The 22,827-nt window shown below is 54.3% G+C and overlaps 1 protein-coding gene across 2 annotated transcripts in view; it reads right to left on the bottom strand.

Moving 5' to 3' along the window:
* LOC103681985 (tripartite motif-containing protein 26) overlaps positions 1–8,569 on the bottom strand; it is a 20,119-nt gene extending 11,550 nt beyond the window's left edge. The window contains exons 1-2 of one of the 2 annotated variants that reach the window (XM_040644879.1): positions 8,376–8,569; positions 8,108–8,222 (exon numbers count right to left, since the gene is read on the bottom strand). The gene's annotated coding sequence lies outside the window, so the exon portion shown is untranslated. Of the gene's footprint in view, positions 1–7,240; positions 7,335–8,107; positions 8,223–8,375 lie in introns of those variants that run through there. The other variant, XM_040644880.1, reaches the window with a different exon arrangement.
* Positions 8,570–22,827: the final 14,258 nt, after the last annotated feature.

The following is a 22,827-nucleotide window of genomic DNA, read 5'->3' on the forward strand; positions in this document are numbered from 1 at the left end:
CTCTGTGTGCCGCCCGCCGCTCGGGGCCACGGGTGCCACCTGTGCACGTGCACGAGGCCTGGGGTCCGACAGCGCAGGGCTGCGTAACCCGCACTCACTTCGGACCCACCTCACCTGCCACGTCCACGTCTCATGTTACTCAGTGCTCAGGGTGCTCTGGTGGGAAAACTGAGGCTCGGAGGGTCCAGCAGTGGCCCGGGGGCACGGCTTGGATGCCCCAGTCCACAGGACACCAGGAAGCTCGGATGAGGCCGTCCGCATGGACACGCTCCTCGAGCCGGGCAGTGCGGGCATGCCAGCGTGGACGCCGAGGACGGGGTTCTGGTGCGGGAGCCAGGGAGGGACAGGGCCCGCTCACCAGCCACACACTCAGAGCCAGCGAAACACCAACCCCCCGCCCCCAGGAACTCCCCCATGCTCTGCCCTCTATCACTTCAGCCTTCTGGAACATTCTGATCTCTCCCGCTTCCATAGTAGGGGTGACCGTCCCCCTGCTCTCCACGCCTGGCTCCGGCCAGACAGGAACCACAGAACACCCGAGCTGGAAGAAGCCTCCGAGATGACAAGGCCCACCCAGTCCCGTCCCCAGATGAGAATTCGGAAACCTGGGATCATCCCCTGGTGACCCCGTAGCAGGGACCACGCATCCCCGCTCCGGCGTGGGCAGCTCCTCTGTGCCTTCACAAACCAGAGTCTGGCTGCGATCCTACAGAGCCAGGCAGAACCGGACACACCCCTGCCTTTCTGGGTCTCCTCTGCCCGCCCCCTTCGTCTCTGGACCCCAGAAAGGCCTCCTGCGTGCCCGCCAACACACTGGCCAGGCGACACCACGTGCAGGCAGCACCTTCCAGGGTGTGGGGGCCACGCACAGTTCTTGCCCCAGGGAGTAGCTGGGAGTTGCAAGAACTAGCGGAAGGAGGCACGGCAGTCGGCGTCCACACCTCTGGGCAGACACACTCCTCGCCCCACCCCTACCCAGGCCCGACGGCAGACGGGATGGGTCAGAACCCTGGACCCTTTTTTCTTAATAGCCGTCAACTTCTGCCCTGGCAGGCACTAAACCCTCCTTCAGCTCTCCGTGGCTTCTGCTGCCTGCACCCTCCCCCCGATGCCACGGAAAGGGACCCAGGAGACACCGAATCCCAGCCCAGGGACGTGAGTGGAGGGCCGTGGTTTGCACTCTGGCCTCCAGGTTGCCACTCCTGCCCACACTCGGGGTTCTGATCACAAGCCCCTTCTTTCTCATCACCAGAGCACCTAGCCGAGGGCTCCAGGCCTGGTGCGAAACCCGTTTAAGGGCACCTGGGGCCCCAGCTGAAGCCCCATTTCTTAATCGGAAATAAGCAAATTCTCCTCGAAGTCAACGTCTGCAACACCTCCTGCAAACCCGGAGAGGACAGGACTCTCAGCAGACGAGAGGCTGTGGCTTAGGCAATGCTGCCGCAGGCCTGGCCCAGGGTTTACAGCCGTGGCCGCGGGCCAGGCGGTCTCGGGGGACGCAGGCCGTGGACAGCGGTTCTCTGAAGCACAGGGCGGCCACACACACCCCTGGGGGCAGCGTGAGACATGCTCTGAACTGCGGAACGGCCCACAGGGCTCCGTGGGGCGTGGGACGGGCTTGACGGTGCCATGGGGGGCTCTAAGTAGCAGAGCTCACCCCAGAGTTCACAGATTCGTGCTGCAGGCCTACTATGTGCCAGGCACTGGGGACGCGGCAGGAAGGAGGCGGGAAAATCCCTGCCCTCCCCCCCAGAGCTCCTGGCAGGCTGTCGTATGACTGAGTGAGGCTTCAGGAGCTGGGACCGCCGCTGACTGTGGGCGCGACACAACCCTCAGGCTTTCCGACTTACGGACAGCTCCCCCTCCGCTGCTCAGCGGGCCGGCCCCTGAGGCCGGCTTCACCCCAGACACACCCTGGCCCCATGTTCAAACGCCCGTGTGACACATGGCCACCCCGGTTAAAACCCCCCCAAGGCTTTCTGCAGCCCCAGGGGTTAAAGTCAGATCTCCCTCCAGCCCCTGCAAGCCCAGCCTTGTCTGCCGGCTCATTTCCTGCCACTCCCTACCCAGACCTGACCCCGGGCCAAACCAAAACCCTCTCCAGGCCTCCGAAGGTGCCACGCGCCCTCCTGCCCGAGCCATCTGAAAACGCTACTCCCTCTGCCGTGAACACGACTCCTGTCCCAGCCCAAGTGTCAAAGCTGCCCCCTCTGGCCACTCCTTCCCGACCGACAGGCTGAGGGCACACGCTCCCCCGTAAAGCCCAAAGCACCCGCACTGCCTCACGCACATCTCTGCAGGGGTGAGGCCTGGCTGATCAGCACAGTCACCTGCTTCCCACCAGCTTTCTCTGTCACGTGTGGATGGACACGGTGTCCGCTTATCCCCAGAAGCCAGCGCCGTGCCTGGCCCAGAGCGTGAGACGCGCATGCTTCCTACAGGTCCGCGGAGCAGGGCAAGCCGTGCCCCCACCTGCCCCTTCTGACAAGACGCTCCATGCCTAGGGAGGGAGAGGCGCTTCTCCCTGTGCCCGGGCAGCAAGGCCTGGCTGCAGGAGTGCAGACGCGGGGCGAGGTGGTGCTGGTGTGGGTGATGATGCCCCACCCCCACCCCCGTGTGCCCGGGCAGCGAGGCCTGGCTGCAGGAGTGCAGACGCGGGGCGAGGTGGTGCTGGCGTGGGTGATGATGCCCCCACCCCCACCCCCGTGTCTACACCTAGCTGCGCATTCATCGACGGCACTTTCCCTGGTTTTCGGGGGCAGCTGGATGCCATCGTCCTGCGTCTGTTTGCAGGGGTGCATGCGGACATCATGTTTGTAGGCTGATTGCTGCGAGCGCGAGCTGATTCCGCTCATTTTCTCCGCTCTTTGGCGCTGTAATTCTGCGTCGGAGGTGCTGGAGGTGCAGCTCCAGACCAGTGCAGGAGTGCACACCGCAGCAAGGCCAGCCGGTGAGCTCGTTCCAGCCGCATCTACCCCATGTGGTAGCCTGTGAAGTGTGCAGTCGTGATAGCTCTAAAAACGATACACCAACCTTGACTAAGAAATACCTTACTATAAAAACTGCTGTCATTGGAGCGCTCTGGAACCGTGATCCCAGATCACCGTGACAACTGTGACAATAATGTGCGGGTTTGAAACATGGAGAGATGCACAGGGACGCGAAGGCCGCTGTAAAGAGGGTCTGACACGCTTGCCCGCTGCGGGGTCGCCACAAACCCCCCTTCATAGCACACGTGGCATCCGCAGAGCGCGGGAAGAGGAGGTACGCCCGCGGGCTACGGCACACGGCCGCCTGACCGTCCGTTTGGGACAACGACAAACACGGCTCTGTGAAGGCTTGTGCACGCGCCCCGGCGCACACGAGCCAGCAGATGTGTCCTTGCCCAGCTCAGGCCACCCTGTTCCCACCCTGACTGTACGTTCCGAGCGGCAGCCACGGGCGCTCATGTTGCTCCACGGCCTTGCCAACACGTGCCGTGTCGGCGTTGATAAATGTGCCGTCTGGGGGAGGGAAACGAATCCCCCGGTGTGTGCGTGTATGCTTACCGCTGAGCGGAAGGGAGGGGAGGAAGTGGGAAAGGAAGCGGAGCGGGGCACAGAGCCCTGCAGCAGGCGACCGCGGGACGGGGCTGTGCTCTGTGCTCCAAGCAGTAAGTGCCGTCAACGCTTTATCTCTCGGGGGTCCGCCCAGCTTCCATTCTTCCTTCCTCTGCTGACTCTGCTAAGTTTGGTCAGGTGCTTAGGCCACAGCAGTCCCTCCGCTCAAGGGTGGAGCAACAGAACGAGCCCATGCCTCCCTGACCCCGGGGCTTGCTTCAGAGGTAAGGATATGACTCAGGGCTGCTAGTCACAAGGAGACCTAGCTGAGACCGGGAAGAGTCTGCTGTTTCTCCAGAATCTGCCAGAGGCGACGTCAGGATGGTCTGGAGCTACAAGCGCCGTTTTGCTCAGCAGAGGGCGAGCCTGTTTGAGGATGAAGCCCACCGAGACGGGAAGCGCAAGAAACTGGGTCCTCATGGCATCTTGTAAAAGCCTGTATCGAGCTGTGCCTGAAGCCAGCCGACCCTTGAACTGTGCTATCATTGCACAAGGCAGTAAACGCCCTTTATGCTCAGCCGGCTGGCACCTGGGCGTCACCTGGAAAAAAAAGGAATCCTGACTGATAAAGCAGAGGACGATGCTGAAGGTGACTAGCTTGAAAGACACGAAGAATTTGTGCAAAAAAAAAAAAAAAAAAAAAACCAACCGAAAAACCGCCTATTCACGTAGACAAAGGGGACACCCAGTGGCAGCTCCCTCTCTGGCCCCGCAGGTGGAATGCAATCTGCCAGGACCTGCCTGATCTCCATGCTGCTCAGCCGTCAGGCCCCTTCCCACAGCCCTAGAGACACAACCAGAACCTTCTTCCATCCCCGGCTCTTGCTCTAACTGAAGCCGGCAGTGAAGACTCCTGGGTGAGCACCAAAACCCAGATTTTCGCCCCGCGGCAGTGACTCTGCTGGGCGGCCTGGGGCTACACCCTTGACCTCTGCACAGCTCAACAATGCCAAAAGAGACGGGTGTGGAGGGGACATGGAGGCCATTCGCAGGCCAACGGGAATAAACGTGCAGTGAGCACACTCCGCGCGCAGCCTAAAGTCATGGCCGTTATCGAGAGCAACCAAAGCGGACGGAACAGACGAAATCTCTGGGCCAGGCATCCTGGGGCTGGTTTGCCACAATCAGGCAGGACAAGGCCGGCGTATCGGAGCTGGTTCTTTCAAGGTCATAAATGGAGCCTCTCACCATCTACGGGTGAGTGAGACGGAGCTATTCCGCCTTCGTTCCCCGGAGCACGGAGGGATCTAAGAACTGGCAAAGGGTACAACTGTTCATCAGACGTAAGCTCTCCACGTCACTGCATTTCAGCCTCTCCGGAATGTGATCCGTAGCACACCCCAACCGAACTGAGACATGTGTCTAGGTGGGACATTTATAAACGGACAGCGACTTAGACTTGGTGGGGTGTGGCCGATCTCCTACAAGGCAGCACCCGGGCGGTCTGTCGACCACGCAGCTCCCATCCTGTCCCCCTCCTGCCCAGTCCCAGCTCCGGTCAGGCCTGCACTGCAGGGCCCACAGCGCTCCCACATCTGACCGACACTGCGGCCTCAGCCGATCGCCAGCTCCTCCCCCAGAGCCCCAACCCCCACCTGCTGTGCTTGCACATGGTCTCTGTTCCAGCGCATCCTGGACGGCTTGAATCGGACACGCCCCTCACAAGCCCCTCCTCCTCCCCAGCGTGCCCATCCTACCTTGGAGCTGAAGGGCTCTCCCCCGGGAGGCTTCTGCAGTTCTGCAGGCGCTATGGGTCATTACGGTACTACCAAGGGCTTCCCGGCCGACGTGGCTGCCCACCTCCCCCGGCCAGAAGGTGAACCCATGCCCCCTTCCTCACTGGCCCTCCACCTCCAGGACCCGGCACACAGTCACTCCGTGCCTCCAGGGCACCATCCTCTTCTTCACCCCGACCCCCACCAGGCCTCCCTTGCCCACTTCACCATCTTGCTTCTGCACAAGGCCCCCTCAGATTAGACGTTCTCGAGCACAAACATTTCCCAGATCTCCCCCTGCCTCCTTCCACACACACTGTTTGGGGAGACAGTCAACATTCCATGTCTACTGATCTGGTGAGTTGTACTTCCTCCTGCATAAGAGTCAAATGAAGCCTTTGTTTTCCAAAGCCACTGTCTTCCCATTCTGACCCCGGGGCCAAAGTCTGAAGGGACCCCAAGAAACCTCAGTTCAGACCGTGGACTTCCTTTTGCGGCTTGCAATGCTTTCTGGCGTGGTCCGACACCAGCCTGTCACTCCCTTGCAGGGAAGTGACGGCTAAGATGTCTTACCCGTCACTTTCTTCTCGGCCTCCGTTTCCTTACCTCTCAAGGAGGACAGTAATGATGTCTTGTCCAGTTCATCACACTGTTTGACATTCAAGGGAAGCCCCCCAGTCAAAGTGCTTTCGACAGCAAAAAGCTCTACAAAAATACCCCCCCGGAAGGACACAGGAGCCAACCTGACAGAGCCCCCAGTAACCAAAGGTTCAACACTTTGAGCGACAAAATAAAGTAGGGTTGGATTATAACCCAAAGAATAAAATAAATATCCACGACTCCATGCTGATGATAAAGGACTGGGTAAGTTAATAAATACGGACAAGAGAGACCAGTCTCCATGCAAAGAATCCCAAATCCTAGGTGCAGCAACTGGTCCTGAGGCAGGAGGAGCACACCGTCCTATTCTCCGGTGGGGGCTGCACAGTCACTTCCTTCCAAAGAGTAGGGTACGAAACGGGGGAAACACAGCAACTTCACAGCCGAGAAACCTGGCAAACCTTTCTCAGGTGAGCCCGAGCCACATCAAGTCCCAAGTCGTGTTGACAGGACGTACCCTTGATGCCGTGTCATCCTCCCAGAGGATGGAGTCTCCCTCCCAGTAAGCCCCAGTCTGGTCTTAGGAGAAAAACACCCAATTCCAGTAGAGGGGCACCCTACCATGCACTGGACCAGCACTCCTCCAAAGTGTCAGGATCACCCCCACCGAGTCCGAGCCGCCGCCACGGCCCCGGGGACCTAACGAGTCACGCTGACCAATGTAAGCCGGTAAGCTGGACTGGTCTCCACGCCGGACAGGTGCTTGGCGAGCACTCCCCGGCGGAGTGAGCGTGGGCTTGGGCCAGTGACAACAGATCAATGCACCATGCGGACCTGAGGTGTTAGGAGGGGAAAGGTCTGCAAGGTCTTCTATAAGCCTAAAGTTCTACAACGAACGCATTCAGACAAAAATCGCAATTTAGGGAAGAAAACCCATAAAGCCTATTTTAAAAGAGCTGCTTCTTCTAAACTTGGGGGAGGCTCGGCAGTGTCCCCGCACAGTCTGCGGCGTGCACGGCCGGGTGTCATTCCCCCACCCTCGCGGCGGGGTCAGGATCCCGAGCGCAGCGGGCATCTGGTCCTTTCTGGAAGGCCAAGTAGGGACAGGTAATCCGGGAGAGCGCGCCCGGGCTGGCGGGGGTCAGTGCGCGGCTCCAGGGACAGGTGGCGACCCGCTTTACCGCACAGCGCCCCGCAGCCGCCCTCGGGGCCCCGGGCACCTGCGGGCGCGCCGGGCGGGAGGTCGGACGGGACCCAGCGCGCGCCGCGGCCGGTCGCCCCTCGCCCTCCGCCTCGGCCCTCCCGCGTCCGACGCCCCCGACTCACCGCTCTCCGAGCTCCTGGGCCGCGAGCGCCGGCCCGGGGCCCGCTCTCCCGCGGCGGCCGGTTCCGGGTCGCGTCCCCGCCGCGAGGCCTCCGGGCTCCGCCGAGCGCGGCTCCGAGATTTCTCCCCGGATCAGCGCCCGGATTGGCCCCCGACGAACGCCGCCTCCCAATGGGAGCGCGAGCCTCCCCGACGTCACCGATCACCGGGCAAATCCGCGGGCCTCTGCAGGGGGCGGGGCGACGGGGCCCGAGCGCACGGACCTGCGACCGGGCGGAGCCAGGGTGCGCGGGAGCCGCGGGCGGGGCGGGCAGGGCGCGCTCCCGGGGAGCTGGAGGGGAGCGCAGTTCCGCGGCCTAGCTGGGCCTCGGTGCGGGACGCGGAAGCCGGGACCCCCGGCCCTCCGCCCGCGCGGGACCCGCGTCGGCGGGGGCTCTGCGGCGGAGTGCGGCCGGCCAGACGCCGGCATTAAGTAGGACTCCCCGCCCCCCACCTGGCCTAATTTCGCGTCCTGGACCCGGAAGGCCTTTGGCACGCACGTACCTAAAGGGGGTTCTTTACAAAAATCAACCACCCTTTCCGAAGCGTCTGCGATGAGGGAGGCGCTTTAAAATACCCTCACACGGGCAGCATTATTGTCCCCATTCCGCAGAAGGGAAAAGCGAGGTTCCGAGAGCTTGGGGGCCCCGCCCCGCTCCGTGCGGCTGTCTCCCTCCTGGTGGCTGCATACGGGGCCCTGGGGTCCCCGAGGCCTCGCTGGGGAGGTTTCCCGGGGCTCCGGCGCGTCCCGGCCACCACCCCCAGCCCCGGTCCCCCAGGCTGCGCGGGTCAGGGCGGGGCGGGAGAGGGTCTCGGCGCCGGCCACCTACCTGCTCCTGCCGTGGCGCGCGTCGGCCGGCTCGCGGGGGTTGGAGGGTGGGTTTCGGGGTCCTGAAGCCCGGACCCTGCACGGCCCCCGCCCCTCTCGCGGGGTGGGGCAGGAATCTGAAGCGGAAGCCCCGGGTTTGAAGAGTGGCGCTGTCGAGGGTGGCGTGCGCAGACCCACACGCCCCTATTCGTACCCTCCGTCTCCGCCCGCCCGCAGGGCCGTCTCGCTCCCTTTCGGTCCTCTCGGCGGCGGAGGGGTGTGGACCTCACCTATTGGACGGGACCCGCCTGCCGGGCTCTGGGTGTGGTCTGGGCACCTGCTCGTCCCGCTGGTGTGCAGGAGAGCGCGTGCTTCCCAGCCTCCGTCCGAGGACGTACTAGCCCCACTCAGAGGCCGTTCCGTGCATCGTCCAGCCCGAGACGCTGGCCCTGCTGCAGGCGGTCCGCTGTCTTCGGAGCGCGCGGGGACGCAGGCAGGCCCCGCTTATCTCTCAGAGCTGCCTCCCCCCCCCCCCACCGTCTGGTCCCTTCTTGTCGCTCGGCTCAGCTGGCGTCGCAGGCGGCCTTTCTCCCCCATCTCCATCAGTTCCCCACCAGGCAGCGTTCTGTTTCACTTTCTGCATGCACGTGTCATCACTTTTTAAAGTTTTATTTATTTATTTTATTTAAATTTTTTTAAGTTAAATTCAATTAGTTAACATAGTGTATTATTAGTTTTAGGGGTAGAATTTAGTGATTCATCAGTTGCATACAATACCCAGGGCTCATCACATGTGCCCTCCTTAATGCCCATCTCCCAGTTACCCCATCCCCCACCCACCTCCCCCCATCAACCCTCAGTTTGTTTCCTATGATTAAGAGTCTCTTATGGGTTGTCTCCCTCTCTGGTTTCATCTTGTTTTATTTTCCCCTCTCTTCCCCTATGATCCTCTGTTTTGTTTCTTAAATTCCACATACGAGTGAAACCATAGTGATGAGGGAACAGAAGGCAAGCTGAGGACAAAGCAGAAACTGACACCCCGCACCCCCCACCATGGGATGTAGGTGACATTCCTCAGGCACTCCTGGCTGCCCTAAAGGGCAAAGAAATAGTTAACCTATAGATACCACAATCCTGCAAGACTTAAGTCTCCCTCAGTTTACAAATGTCTTAGCAGTTTACAAGAACGAAGCATTTCTACCAATAACCTAGCTTCTGGAAGGGAATGTAGATCCAATTGAATGTCTTTATAATCTGCAGCCCATTGATGGATACTTACAGCAGGTAGAGTGTAACGTTCCTCCAGGAAGTTCCCAACTATCTTCACGTTAATGCCTTACTAGAGGGGTAAACAACCTTAACGTGACAATGGCCAGGCCTCCGGTATCCCGTGAGTCTTCTTTAACATATGAAAGTACTTTCTCAACCTCCCTTTTTCCTTACTTCCCCCAACCCCATAGTATATAATCAGCCCCCCTCACAACCTGGGGCCCCAGCTCTTTCTGCCCACGGGTCCTGTCCCCGTGGTTTAATAAACCACCGTTTTGCACCAAAGACGTCTCAAGAATTCTTTCTTGGTCGTCGGCTCCGGACTCCACCCCACTGAACCTCACCTATATTCCCAACCTCATCACATATGATAATTCTTTCTCTGACTGACTTATTTCACTTAGCATAATCCCCTCCAGTTCCATCCATCTTGATGCAAATGGTGGGTATTCATCCTTTCTAATGGCTGAGTAATATTCCATTGTATATATGAACCACATCTACTTTATCCATTCTCTGTTGCTGGACATCTGAGTTCTTTCCACAGTTTGGCTAGTGTGGACATTGCTGCTATGAACATTGGGGTGCAGGTGCCCCTTCGGGTCACGAACACTAGAGGGTGAGCCAGAGCCAGCCATCATTGGCATCTTCATTTTGTGCAAAACCTCAGCTGTTCATCCTGGAACATTTTTTTTTTTAAGATTTTTTATTTATTTATGTGACAGAGAGACAGCCAGCGAGAGAGGGAACACAGCAGGGGGAGTGGGAGAGGAAGAAGCAGGCTCCCAGCGGAGGAGTCCGATGTGGGACCCGATCCCGGAACACCGGGATCACGCCCTGAGCCGAAGGCAGACGCCTAACGAGTGTGCCACCCAGGCGCCCCGTCCTGGAACTTCTGATGGGGATGTCAGTCTGCCTTGTCTGCATGAACCACCAGCTTCCATCTTTCCTCACGGTCTCAAGGTGTCTTTATGTTTTCCTCTTATATCAGTCAAGTCCTTTATTTCATATTAGAGTCCTTATGAGGAGTTTTTTTGGGGGGGGGAATGCATACATAACGTTAGGGCAGAAATATCTGTAAAACTTCTTACTGTTTCGTTGTAGAATCATGTGAATGCCTTGCTATTTAAATATTTTTAAACAAAGAAAATTAGCAAAGCACATAGAGATTAAAAATAAAATAGAAAAGTTACCTGTGCTTGCCCCACAACAGAACCCAGAGCAAACGAGGATGTCTGATTGGAGACTGACAGCCTTCCCTTCGGCAAGGTGGTCGTCTGGCTCAGGAGCATGGCGGCAGCTGCCGCCCAAAGGGCTGTATTCGTCTATAGGGAGGCAAGTCACGGGGCTGGCGGGTACTGGGAGAATGTCCTCGCCAGAGATTCCAGCGAGAGTGGTCACAGCTCTAGGGGCCGAAGGACGCATTCGGTCGCAGGGAGCCCAGGGGCTCGGCTCGTTACAGCTTCTTAGACACCTCCCAAGCTTCCTGTTACCAGCGTCGTGTTCAAACTTTGTTGCTTGCCTGGGAATTTGGTACAAAGTCACGGGATGTTTTACCTCTAACACCCAAAGAGGTTGATCAGATACTGGCAGGAGGGTGGCGGCACTTTCCCTTTGTAATTGGAGGATATAAGACTAACCGTCTATTGTTCTAGCTTGTGCAATGTCTAGATCGCTCCCGAGAAAGACCTAGGGCTCTGGATTTTATCTTGCCTCCAGGACCGCCCAGCCTTAAACAGGGATGCAATGTGGTCTAAGCGGTTCCTGCAGCAGGGGCTACTGTCAGTGCAGTTCCAGGAGCTCGCGCTCTGCTAAGTTTATTGAATCCATGGTTGGTGTATTACAGAATGCCTCGAAACCTCTGTGGCTGTATAGCAACAGTGCACGGCGTGACTTGTAACTAAGGAAGCATTAACCCTGTTCCGTAGTCTGCAGAAAAGCAGGGGTTAGCAATGTCCCCGGCTACATCCCAAGTGCCAGTAAGGCAGGGGATTTTCTCTGCACAGCAGTCATACTAGGATCTGCAGGAATAAAGGTGTCCTCAGCTTGCGTGAGCTCCACAGCCCACTATTCACCAGCCGGGCAGGGTGGGCGCTGGGTTCTGTAGTATCTCATTGATTCTAATCGCATGGAAAGGATACTTCCCTTTTCACCTTCAGGTTCACAAATCGGATTCTGTGTTTCAAGTTTTTATTTAAATTCTAGTTGGTTAACACATACTGTAATATTGGTTTCAGGAGTAAACTTTAGTGCATACAATACTCAGTGCTCATTACAACGTGAGCCGCCCTTGATGCTTGTCACCCATGTGGCCCCTCCCCCACCCTCTCCTCCATCAACCCTCAGTTTGTTCTCCATCGTTAAGAGTCACTTATGGCTCGTTTCCCTCTCTCCATGTTTTCTTTTCCCCTTTCCCATATGTTCATCTGTTTTCTTACTTAAGTTCCACATATGAGTGAAACCATATGATAATTGTTTTTCTCTGACTTATTTCACTTAGTGTTATACCCTCCAGTTCCATTCATGTCATAGCAAATGGAAAGATTTCATTCCTTTTTATGACCGAATAATATTCCATTGTACATATGAACCACACCTTCTTTATCCATTCGTCTGTTGAAGGACATCTGGCTCCTTCCACAGTTTGGCTGTTGTGGACAATGCTGCTATGAACATAGGGGTGCAGGTGCCCCTTCTTTCACTACGTCTGTATCTTTGGGGTAAGTACCCAGTAGTGCAATTGCTGGGTGGTAGGGTGGCTCTATTTTTAACGTCTTGAGGAACCTCCACACTGTTTTCCAGAGTGACTGCACCAACTTGCATTCCCACCAACAGTGTAAGAGGGATCCCCTTCCTCCATATCCTCGCCAACAACTGTCATTTCCTAACCTATTAATTTTAGTCATTCTGACTGGTGTGAGGCAGTATCTCACTGTGGTTTTGATTTGTGTTTCCCTGATGGCTAGTGATGTGGAGCATTTGTTCATGTGTCTATTGATCATTTGTGTCTTCTTTGGAGAAGTGTCTGTTCATGTCTTCTGCCCCTTTCTTGATTGGATTCTTTGTTTTTTTGGATGTTGAGTTTGATAAGTTCTTTATAGATTTTGGATGCTAGTCCTTTATCTGATATGTCATTTGTGAATAGCTTTTCCCATTCTGTTGGTTGTCTCTTGGTTTTATTGACTGTTTCCTTTGCTATGCAAATGGTTTTTATTATGATGAAGTCCCAATAGTTCATTTTTGCCTTTGTTTCCCCTGCCTTTGGGGAAGAGTCTAGCAAGAATTTGCTGAGGTCAAGGTCACAGAGGTTGCTGCCTGTGTTCTCCTCTAGGATATTGATGGAGTCCTGTCTCGCATTTAGGTCTTTCATCCATTTTGAGTCTGTTTTTGTGGATGTTGTAAAGAAATGGTTCCGTTTCATTCTTCTGGACATGGCTGTCCAATTTTCCTAACACCGTTTGTTGAAGACACTGTCCTTATTCCATTGCATGTTCTTTTCTGCTTTGCCAAAGATGAATTGACCATAGAGCTGAGGGTCCATTTCTGGGTCCTCTATTCTGTTCCATTGGTCTGTGTGTCTCTTTTTGTGTTATACTGTCTTGATGATCACAGCTCTGTAATATAACTTGAAGTCCGTAATTGTGATGTCTCCTGCTTTGCTTTCTTTTTCAGGATTGCTTTGGCTATTCAGGGTCTTTTGTGGTTCCATACAAATTTTAGGATTGTTCTAACCCTGTGAAAAATGTTGATGGTATTTTGATAGGGATTGCCTTGAATGTATAGATTGCTGTGGGCCGCGTAGACATCTTAACAATGTTTGTTCTTCCAATCCATGAGCATGGAACGTTTTTCCATTTCTTTGGCTCATCTTCAATTTCTTTCATGAGTGTTCCATAGTTTTCAGTTTACCTCTTTGGTGAGGTTTATTCCTAAGTATCTTATGGTTTTTGGTGCAATTATAAATGGGACTAATTCCTTGATTTCTCTTTCTGTTGCTTTGTTATTGGTGTATAGAAATGTAATAGATTTCTGTACATTGATTTTTGTATCCTGTGACTTATAGAATTTGCGTATCAGTTCCAGCAATTTTTTGGTGGAATCTTTCAGGTTTTCTCCATAGAGTATCATGTCATCTGCAAATAGTGAGAGTTTGACTTCCTCTTTGCTGATTTGGATGCCTTTTATCTCTTTTTGTTGTCTGATTGCTGAGGCCGGGACTTCCAGTACTATGTTGAAAAGCAGTGGTGATAATCGACATCCCTGCTGTGTTCCTGACCTTAGGGGAAAAGCTCTGAGTTTTTCCCCATTGAGAATGATATTTGCTGTGAGGTTTTCATAGATGGCTTTCATGATATTGAGGTATGTTCCTTCTATCCCTACACTCTGGAGAGTTTAAATCAGGAAAGGATACTGTATTCTGTCAAATGCTTTTTCTCCAACAGTTGAGAAGATCTTAAGTTTCTTGTCTCTTCTTTTATTAATGTGCTCTATCACGTTGATTGATTTGCGGATGTTGTTGAACCAATCTTGCATCCCCAGAATAAATCCCACCTTTTAATGTACTGTGGGATCCTTTCGGCTGGTATCTTGCTGAGAATTTTGGCATCCATGTTGATCAGGGATATTGGTCTCACTCATGTCTTCCACTCTTTTTTTTTTTTAAGATTTTATTTATTTGACAGAGAGAGAGAGACAGCCAGCGAGAGAGGGAACACAAGCAGGGGGAGTGGGAGAGGAAGAAGCAGGCTCCCAGCGGAGGAGCCCGATGTGGGGCTCGATCCCAGAACCCTGGGATCACTCCCTGAGCTGAAGGCAGACGCTTAACGACTGAGCCACCCAGGCGCCCCTCATGTCTTCCACTCTTTTCTCAAGCCCAGTGAGTAGCTCTATGATCATTGCTTTACATTTTCTATCAAACATGCTACTTCTGTCTGTTTTGCTTACGTCCCTGGCCCAGCCTTGTTCATTTCATTGAGATAAATTTCTCTGTCTCTTTTTTTTGTCTGCCTCTCTCTGTGTGTTCCTGTGTGTGGACTAAGTCAGCTATGTCTTCTGCTCTTGGAAGTAGTGACTTCGTGCAGAGGAGGTCCTGGAGGCCCTGCAGGGCGATGTGCCCTGCTCCCCAGACCTGGCCCTTCAGAGAGTGTCCCGTGTGTATCGCTTACACCCTGGTGTTTTGTGAGTCTCTCTTCCTAACAGCGCACTGACCCTCTGCCTGTTGTGGTCTCTGCTTGCTCTCTGTGGTGAGAGTGCGACCCAGGCAGCCCGGCTCTGAGGAGGTATGCCCACTGGGGTCTTGTGAGCATGGAAGCAGTGTCAGCAAGATGTGTATTGGGCTAGTAACCCTACGCTGGATCCCCTCAAGGGCTGCGGAGGCGGGGGGCGGGCAGCTGGGCGCAGTGTGGTGGCTGAGCGTGGCTCTGTGGTCGGGCCCTGCGCGAGGCAGTGGCGGTGTGCCCGGCAGCTGGGCGGATCGCAGGCACAGCTTTAACAAAATTTGCCCAGAGCCCTGCACGAGGGCAGGAAACTGGGTTAATGCAGGGGGAGGAGAGGGGAAATGGCAGCTGCCCACTTCCTCGTTTTTAGAGAAGTCCCCCAGCATGCTCTGAAATCAGTGTGAACAGATCTGTCTCTTGTTGGCCCCTGGAACCGCATAAACTGCCGTTTTAATGTTGTCTCTCTGTGCAGGCTGCTGTCTCTGCAGGGGTGAGGAGCCCGCTCTCACTCGCCCTCCAGGCTCGCCCAGTGCCGAGGCGGCTGACTTTTAAAGCTCCAGGCTCCAAGTCCCACTGGTGTTAAAAACTCGGGGAATTCAGCCCCTCTGGTTTTTAAAGCCAAACATTATGGGGACTAGTCTTCCCACTATGAGCTCCCTCCTGTGGGGTCTGGCTTCTCTGCCCCCCCCACGGGCACAGGTTCCCCCTCTGCCTTTCCGACCTTCTGAACCATTCAGATGCAGCTTCTTCTCTGCATGCAGTTGTGGACGTTGTTCTGCCCGTCTTTGGATGGCCGTCTGGTTTATTGACTTGGATGTGGTTGATACCTAGCGCTACCTGTGGGAGGGTGAGCTCAGGGCCGTCCTGCTCCGCCATCTTCCCAGGCGCCCCGGAGTGGAATTCTGACCCAGGGTGGATCACAGCGAGATCACGCAGACCTGGTTGAATGATTTAGATCAGACATTTGGGTCTTCTGAGCTGGCGATGTACAGATGACGTTTTGGACTTGAGCTGGTGGAGACTTTAGGAATGTTGGGGTGGGGTGCACAAACTTTGCATATGGAATGGACATGAATTTTGGGGAGCCAGAGGGTAGAATGAGGTAGGTTGAGTAATGGGCTTCAAAGCTATCAATGCCCAATTCCGGGAACTTGTGACTCCTTCCATGACAAAGGGGACACAGCAGAGGGGATTAAGTTAAGGATCTTGAGATGAGGAGCATATCCTGGATCATCCAGGTGGGCCCTAGATATAATCACAAGTGTCCTTACGAGAAAAACGAAACTTGACGGCAGAAGAGAAGACTTGAATGGTGTGAACATGGGAGAAGGAGCCACAAGCCAAGGAATACAGGTGGCCACTGGAATCTGAAAAAGGTAAAGAAAGGGGTGCTCCCTTCAGGACCTCTAGAAGGAATGAACTGTACGGACATCTTGAGGTTAGTTCTGTAAGACTCATCGTTATAACTTTTTTTAAAATTAACTTTTGTTAAATGGAGTGCAGAATGCCACACGGTGAGCTGTAGTTTATCCACAGAGCACCAGAGAAATGGAAATAGAGATGTTTCCTACTCGTAAGTCCTGGAGGATGTACACGGCCCTCTCAGGGAGCCACGTGGGGAGGTCAAGTTAGAGTGAAGACGGAGAGGGAGGCAGGACCGGGGGAACCGGCCTTTGTTAGGGTCCAAGGGTGGGATGCTTCGGGGGCTCCCAGGCTAAGGCTGGATTTTCAGACCGAATAGATCGCATATTGGTAAGCCTCACGACGTCTTACCTGAGGGGCACACACAGGGAAGGTTCTGGGAGGCGGGCGAGACTGTTGACCACGAGGGCTGTTGCGCAATCCTAGCAGGAAGTGACATTTGCTTGTGACCCTGTGGGCTGCTCTGGAGGGCGGCCCCTGTAGGAGGGCCTCGTGTCCACTGATGGCCCCTGCAGGCCACGGAAAACCGAAGCCACGGTAGCCACGCCTGGGGTACTTAGCCAGCCTCTCGACACTCATTTGGACTTCTGGCCTCCGGGAGATAATAAATTTTGTGTTGTTTTAAGCCATAGAGTTTGTGGTAGCGTTGACAGCACCAGAAGGAACCTCGTACAGCTGGCCACTGGGTTAATGGGCACGTTGCTTCCTGTGCGGAAGCACCTCCGCCTCCCAGGTGGCTGTCTTCCCGTTGGGACGGCGAGGGAGCCTCGAAGTAAGCATTGCACCGTTTATGACGCCAGCTTCTTCTGGGCGATGGGACACATGCCGCGGTCAGTGAGTGCCACGGGCGCACGTCCACGTCCACATTTCCTTTGCTACAGAATATGCCCCTGTCAGATGTGACGCTGTTTGGAACAGCACGGTGGGGGGCAAGGCACCGCGTGCCTTTATAGTGGTTACAGTGCTGGTGGGCCGGCCGGGCGGGAGCCGCCATACCGAGCACCTGTGCTGGGCGACGTGGACGCCGCAGGCCTGCACGCTTCCAAGACGGACCTGTGGTCACGGTTCTTTGACCGGCGGCGAGGACTCGAGCTCCGGACTGCCCTGACGGATAGTGGTTCTCAGAGGGCCTAAGCTTGTGTGTCTCATATCACAAAGCTAGGATCCGCTCGATACCGTGTGCTGCTTGACATCAGGAACCACTGGGAGAGCTGCTGGCGGCCTCACTGCGAGATCCCATCCCCGCTCTGCTCCGGTAGTGGGGCCGTCTGACCCACGGGACCGGCTCCGCTCCCGTGTGTCCCCGAGCGGTGAGTCAGCTTCCCGACAGCCTACAGAATCATCCCCACAGGACGGCCACGTTCTCTCCTGAGCACCAGGGGCCCCCGCAGCCGCTGGCTTCTCGCCGTGTTGCCGGAGCAAGCCTGGAGCGCCCCGCGTGCTGGGGCGTGGGGACTTTGCCGTGGCACAGTCTTTGCAGGGCGACCTTACTGAGTGGCACCTGCCTTTCCCCGGAGCACATGGACATGTGACATTCCGTGATGGCCTCCTCCTCTGAGGCCTGTCACCCGACACACTCACTCAGGACATGCAAACTCCCGCAGAGGAGCTCACAGGAAAGGGATGGCCCGCTGCCCCCTGTAGAGTTAATCGTCTCTGGGCGTGTGGTGTCCGAGGAGCTGTGAGGACGTGTGGCTGACGCCTGCTGTTGAACTCATCTGTCCGGTTTCGGGCTGTCTGCCATCTGGCCACCCCCAGCCCTGCGGCAGGGTTCCCTCACGCACCACCGGGGTGAACAGCAGGGATTAAAGCACACATTGGGGTTTGGAGCCGCGGCGTACCAATTCCTCAGGGTAGTTGGGGTGTCGTGTGCTGAGTGCCTGCTTTCCCTCTGGATGTCCGCTGTGCGCGCAGACCGACTCCCGGAGAAACCCCGGACCCCCAGGCTTCGACGAGCCTGCTTGACGGGCAACACCTCACACGTGTTGTCACACGTTGCCGCTGAGGAGTTCAGCACGTCCTGTGTGACGGCGCGGGGATCCTGGACTTCTGATGTCCTCTGGATGTACCCCGTGGGCCTAATTCCTTTGTGGATTTTACCTGGGACACTTTCGGTACGTTCTGTTACGTACTATAATGCATGTTGTGTAACAGGCTGTGCCCGTGAATAGGAGTTTCCTAGCTGCCCATCAAGCCTGGGGTGTGATGGCTTTACTCTCAGCTATCCCAGCATCTCTCCCTGTGAGGTCTACAGGGATAGTGACAGGTGTAAAAGGCACCTGTCACTAGGCAGCTAGCTGGGCTCTCAGGAATGATGCTTTATTGGGAGCTAAGAGTTGACCTACAGGCTGATTGCTCTCCAGGACTGGAAGCCTGATTTTATTGAGCCATGGGTGAGCTCCAACTTTGGTCACTTTGTTTATGGGCCCATTGATTAAACAGCAGAGTGATTGATTCCCCCAGCTGCCGAGGGTCTTGGTGACTCTACCTCCAAAGATGGTCCTCTGCCTAAGACGGCTGTCTTGTTCAAGCTTATGCTCCCTCCCCAATGGCTGCCTACATACCCTCTGGTCAATATGGGGTTATAAAGACCTAGCCCCTTCGCCCCCAGGTGGGGTGATGCTGCAGGGTTATCCCAGCTCCGTAGTTCGTCCTGAGGTAGGCTGAGGCCTTTGCTGTGACTGTCTCACACACCAGCTTCTGCTTCTGCTCAACCCTGCTGCTTTCCCTCCCTGCAGGAGCGGATCCTGAGAATACTCCCTCATAACTTCCTTCACACTAAGTCTCAGGGGAGCAGAGCACCAGAGAAGCAGGACTTCTCAGCACTAACGGGCTGGTTATGCCCGGGCCGGGGACTTGTTTGGGAGAGGATGGAATCTTGATGCATGGGACGGGGAATATGTCGTAAATGCACTCAAGATTCTTGACCCAGATCCCTCTGCATTGTCCAGGCCTGGAGAAGCGGCCCACTCTTCCCTCTTGTGGACTTCCTCGGTACATTGCATGATGGCCCGCCAAAAGTTATGCCCACATGCTAGCACCCACAACTTGTCTTTTGGCCTCCTATTTGGTGTTGGAAAACTTCCGGTTTCTTCTAACTGGTTCGCTGTCCGTGAGGTTGCCCTCTGTCATCATGCATGCCCAGGCCGAGCTGCAAAGTGACGGGGTGCCTCCTGCTATTCCACAAAGGGTTGCTAGGACCCTACACATCCTGCTAGGGAAAAGGTGGGGCAAGAATTCCGGGATAGCAACGGATATAGCTGTCTTTGAGTCTTAGCACAGAATTATGCCTTTTGTTTTAAGTAGGTTACCAGGCTCTCCCGATTCTCCCTTTCTGCTAAAAAAAATAAGGTTTGGTGCAGATATCCTTCCAGTCTGTTGTAGGACAAGCTGGACCCCAGGTCCCAGTGCACCAGCAGTCCTCCCTGCATGTCTTCTGGGCCCTCCCACCTTGGATGCCATTAGAGTTGGGTTATCTTGGGTCATTCTGGAGATGGGCTCCAAGGGTCCACACCTCTCCAAAACGCAGGAGTAGGGTGGGGGTTCAAAAGGGCAGAAGCAACTGAATGACGAGCCTGACTCCGGATAAGCACGCCCCCCCTGCCCCCCCTCCCAGGGTAAAATCCCATCTAGGGTTCTGGTCGCGGGAGGCCGCCCCAGCAGGTGCCCGTTGCCAGGCAACCGGAGGGCCCAGCGATGCCGCAGGGACTTGGTCCCAGCGAGAGCGCTGCCTTGCCTGCCCTCGACTCATCTGCAAAATGGGGCTACCAGCCCCTGCGCGCCCTGCCTCCGGGTATTGCTGAGCAGCTCCATGCAGTACAGACAGAAAGTATTTTGAGAGCATCCTTCGCCCACGAGTGCCCCTGGCGCCGCTGGGCCTTTCCTTCCTCGAGGTGACCTGGGCGCGAGGAGGAGCCGGCAACGGCTGCCGGCCTTGGGCTGCGGGTGGACGAGGCGGCACTGAGCGGCTGGGGGCCTGGAGGGCAGGGGCGGGGCGGGGCGGGACCCGGGCTCGTCGCAGGGGCTCCGTGAGAGGCCTGGGCCCAGGTGAGTGTGGGGCCCGCCGAGGGGAGGACCGTGGGTCAGGCTGTGCGACCAGCGGTGCGCAGGGATGGGACAGAGAAGTGAGAGGGTCGGAGCGGGGCTGCCCGGGAGGTGTGGGGGGGCTAGCTACGGGGGAAACACTAGCTCGGGTGTAACAGCCAACTTCCTATGGGGCACTTTGCTCTGCGAGCGGTTTTCATTGAATCCTTTCCATGGCTTTGGGGTGTGCGGATTATGGTCGCCCCACTTCAGTGGGGATGGCGGTGGGGGCTGCTTCACGGCTGGAGGAAGACCGACTCACGCCCTGCGAACCCCCTGCGCCGCGCCCCAGCAGCGCCCCTCGCCTTGCTTTGGGTGAACTCGGAGGGTCCAGGGCTCTATTGCACCAATCAGCTGGTGAAGGAAAGGCCAGGCGACAGAAACAAATGTGACATCTGATGACACCTTGGAACCAAACTTTTCTTTTTTCAAACTGAACTTTTAAAGTTTAGTCATTGACCAAGCCAGATAAAAAACTGTTTCAGACAGTTCAGACTGAAGTTGAACTTGACAACTGCAATTTTTAAAAACCTGCTGAAGTTGCATGTGGTGGTGAAAGCCGTGAGCTTTGGCTCAGATCGTGATCCCAGGGTCCTGAGATCGAGTCCCGCATCAGGCTCCCTGCTCAGTGGGAGGTCTGTTTCTCCCTCTCCCCTCCCCCTCCCCCCTGCTCACGCTCTCTCTTGCCCACTCTCTCTCAAATAAATAAATACATAAATAAATAAACAAATAAATAAACAAACAAATAAATAAATAAATAAAATCTTTTTAAAAAGTCCTATATCAGATAAATGATTTGCAAATATTTTCTCACACTCTGTGCCTTGAATTTTTAATATCTCGATCTTTAAAAGAGCAAAAGTTGTTAAATTTGATTAAAGTCCAAATTGTTAGTTTTTTAGTGTGAGGATTGTGGTTTTGGCATCATATATAAGTATCTTTGCCCAACCCAAGGACACAAAGACTCTACTCTGTTTTTTCCTGGGCGTTTAGTCGTTTTCGGTTTTCCTTTAGGTCTGTGATCCATCTCGTGATTATCCATCTCACATGATGTGAGAAATGAGTCGAGGGTTATTTTTTATTTTTTACATGTAATATCCAGTTGATCCTGGGCCTTTTGTTGAAAGATTACCCTTTTTCTACTGAGTCTTTGGTCCAAAATTGAAAGATCATGCAAAGGCGGGGGCCTGCTTTTGGACTCTGTTCTGTTCTGTTGACTTGTACGCAGGCCTGTTCTCTGCTACCACAGGGCCGTAAATTTTAGACCCTTAGAGGAGTCCGGAAAACAGGTAGTGTGAGTCCTCCGACTGTTCTTTTTCAAAATTGTTTTGGCAATTATACTTTCTCTGCCTTTCCATAAAAATTTCAGAATCAGCCTTTCAAATTTTACAAAAAATCCTGCTGGAATTTTGATAGGAATTAGATCAGTTTGGGAAGAATTGCCACCTTAAGAATACTGAGTCTTGCTCTCCATAAACACCATTTATTGAGGTGTTCTTTGATTTCTTTCATCATCTTTTTAGTTTATAGGATAGAGATCTTACACATTTCTAAGATTTATACCTTAGTATTTCATGATTTATGTTATTATTTTAAATGGTACTATTTTTATTTTTTAATTTCAATTTCCAGTTGTTTATGTATTTGTATTTATTGAAATAAAATTGATTTGATTTTCCATATTGACCCTATATCCCATAGCCTTACTAAAGTCCTTTATTATTCTGTTTGCTTTTTGTAGAATCTTTGGCATTTTCTCATTTCCCCGAGTTGTATTAGGTTACGGTGGCCATATAACACTGTGTAAGTTTAAGGGGTACGACACGTCGATTTGATACATTTATATATTGCAATAGGATTACCAGCTTTGCACTAGCTAACACCTACCTTAGACCACTTTTTTGTGGTGAGAACATTAAAGCCTACTTTTAGTGATTTTTAAGTGTGCAACACAGTGTACTGTTCACTATAGTCACCGTGCTGTGCATCAGATCCCCAGAACTTATTCATCTCGTAACTGGAGGTTTGTCCTCTTTGACCAACAGATCCCACATTCCCCTCCCCTCCAGCCCCTGGCCACCACACTTCCCGTCTCTCTTTCGGAGCGTGGCTTTCTTATATAGATGTTACCCTACAGCGTTTGTGTTTGACTTATTTCACTCATCATAATGCCCTCAGGGTCCTTTCAACTCATAGCTGAATACTGTTCCAACGTGTGAATATACGTTTTCTTTATCCACGCAACCACACGTAGGTTATTTTCACGTCCTGTCTATTGTGAATAGTGCTGCGGTGAACACGGGCGTGCAGGTTATCTCTTTGAGAGCCTGTTCTCATGTCCTTGGTTCTGTACCCGGAAGAGGGGTTGCTGGCACATAGGACAGTTCTAGTTTCAATTGTTGGAGGAAACTGAAACCCCAAACTCACAGATACAGGGCAGGTTTGTAGTTGCCACAGGTGAGGGGTGGGAGGTGGGCAAACCATACAGACTTCCAGTTATAACCTAAATAAGCTCTGGAGGTGAAATGTGCAGCATGGTAACTAAATGTGTATTCTGTAGTTGGATAGACTGTTCTATGTACCTCTGTTAGGTTCATTTGGTCTAAAGTGTGGTTCAGATCTACTGTCTGGGTGGGTTCATTGCTTGAAGTGGGTACCGAAGTCCCCTACCATTTTTGTATTGTTGTCTATTTCTCCCTTCAGGTCTGGTAGTATTTGCTTAATATATTTAGATGCTCTGATGTTGGGTGTG

This window comes from Ursus maritimus, unplaced genomic scaffold, assembly GCF_017311325.1.
Source record: "Ursus maritimus isolate PB19 unplaced genomic scaffold, ASM1731132v1 scaffold_30, whole genome shotgun sequence".
In the NCBI taxonomy this organism is placed as follows: Eukaryota; Metazoa; Chordata; class Mammalia; order Carnivora; family Ursidae; genus Ursus; species Ursus maritimus.